The sequence below is a fragment of the Panulirus ornatus genome, chromosome 25 (genome assembly GCF_036320965.1).
Source record: "Panulirus ornatus isolate Po-2019 chromosome 25, ASM3632096v1, whole genome shotgun sequence".
NCBI classification, from domain to species: domain Eukaryota; kingdom Metazoa; phylum Arthropoda; class Malacostraca; order Decapoda; family Palinuridae; genus Panulirus; species Panulirus ornatus.
This window is the reverse complement of record NC_092248.1, coordinates 3,608,162-3,610,364: the sequence shown is the minus strand read 5'-3', so window position 1 is coordinate 3,610,364 and position 2,203 is coordinate 3,608,162. Positions and strand designations below refer to the sequence as shown.

Genomic DNA, 2,203 nt, shown 5'->3' with positions numbered 1-2,203 from the left:
GCAGTGCGGTTTCAGAAGTGGTAGAGGATGTGTGGATCAGGTGTTTGCTTTGAAGAATGTATGTGAGAAATACTTAGAAAAGCAAATGGATTTGTATGTAGCATTTATGGATCTGGAGAAGGCATATGATAGAGTTGATAGAGATGCTCTGTGGAAGGTATTAAGAATATATGGTGTGGGAGGCAAGTTGTCAGAAGCAGTGAAAAGTTTTGATCGAGGTTGTAAGGCATGTGTACGTGTAGGAAGAGAGGAAAGTGATTGGTTCTCAGTGAATGTAGGTTTGCGGCAGGGGTGTGTGATGTCTCCATGGTTGTTTAATTTGTTTATGGATGGGGTTGTTAGGGAGGTGAAAGCAAGAGTTTTGGAAAGAGGGGCAAGTATGAAGTCTGTTGTGGATGAGAGAGCTTGGGAAGTGAGTCAGTTGTTGTTCGGTGATGATACAGCGCTGGTGGCTGATTCATGTGAGAAACTGCAGAAGCTGGTGACTGATTTTGGTAAAGTGTGTGAAAGAAGAAAGTTAAGAGTAAATGTGAATAAGAGCAAGGTTATTAGGTACAGTAGGGTTGAGGGTCAAGTCAATTGGGAGGTAAGTTTGAATGGAGAAAAACTGGAGGAAGTAAAGTGTTTTAGATATCTGGAAGTGGATCTGGCAGCGGATGGAGCCATGGAAGCGGAAGTGAATCATAGGGTGGGGGAGGGGACGAAAATCCTGGGAGCATTGAAAGTTGTGTGGGGCCTGGATGTGGAAAGGGAGCTGTGGTTTCGGGCATTATTGCATGACAGCTGGAGACTGAGTGTGAACGAATGGGGCCTTCGTTATCTTTTCCTAGCGCTACCTCGCACACATGAGGGGGGAGGGGAATGGTATTCCATGTGTGGCGAGGTGGCGATGGGAATGAATAAAGGCAGGCAGTGTGAATTGTGTGCATGGGTATATATGTATGTGTCTGTGTGTGTATATATATGTGTACATTGAGATGTATGGGTGTGTATGTTTGCGTGTGTGGACGTGTGTGTATATACACGTGTATGGGGGTTAGTTGGGCCATTTCTTTCTTGTTTCCTTGCGTTACCTCGCAAATGCGGGAGACAGCGACAAAGCAAAATAAATAAATAATAAATTAATATATATATATATATATATATATATATATATATATATATATATATATATATATATATATATATATATCATTTTCCGCATTAGCGAAGTAACGTAAAGAACAGAGGACTGAGCCACAGAGGGGAAATCCTCACTTGGCCCCCTTCCCTGTTCCTTCTTTTGGAAAAGTAAAAACTGGAAGGTAGGATTTCCAGCCACCCCGGCTCCCTCCCCTTTAAGTAGCCCTCTACGAATACGTGGGAAGTATTCTTTATATATATATATATATATATATATATATATATATATATATATATATATATATTCCTAAGAGTCCACGGGGAAAATGAAACTTATTGTGTTTCATTTCCCCAATGCTCTTAGGAATATACGTGATCACGCACAAAACTGTGATCCTTTCCAATATATATATATATATATATATATATATATATATATATATATATATATATATATATATATATATATATATATTTCAATACATTTGTTTTCTTTTTTAATTCACGTGGACAAATATGCAAATAATAATTCACACAATAAAACCTACTAAATGAAGTAGAGTTTTATTATCCAGTAATGAAAAAAAGGCACTTACTGTGAATGAATGAATGAATGAGAGCTATATTTGGATGATCACTCCTTCTTCGAGTCTCAGACGTAAAGTGCACCTGCAGATGGTGCACTCAAATGCCACATGGAGAGGGACCATAGTTCTACTCTTTCACGACAGCAGCTGGTGGAAAACACGAAAATTCTCAGGCATTGCAGCATTTACAACCAATGGTGAATAAAATTTTCTTTATCAAAGATTTTTCTCCCTGAAATAGCCAACAAACGGGTCAAGTAGAGAACGAGATTATCTGGACCCCTACTCTATAAAGGTTATCTTAATGAGGCTCGGTACTACAAAGTGTTGAAAAAAAAGCCATGCCGTACGAGTCTTGAATATGTATGTATTTTTGTCTGTAACTGTTATAATGCCAGAAATCCCCCGCTCTTTTTTCCCACCTCATGAAAAAATAAATAAAAAAATTCCTATTATAGTAATCCCGTACTTTGTACGTTTGTCACTTGTGTTAC

The 2,203-nt window shown here is 38.4% G+C and overlaps 1 long non-coding RNA gene across 1 annotated transcript in view; it reads right to left on the bottom strand.

Annotated features, from left to right (window-relative positions):
• Positions 1-602: 602 nt before the first annotated feature.
• LOC139757178 (uncharacterized) overlaps positions 603-2,203 on the bottom strand; it is a 221,445-nt gene continuing 219,844 nt past the window's right edge. Inside the window, exon 6 of the long non-coding RNA XR_011714525.1 lies at positions 603-1,856. This is a non-coding gene — a long non-coding RNA (uncharacterized lncRNA). The remainder of the gene's footprint in view (positions 1,857-2,203) is intronic.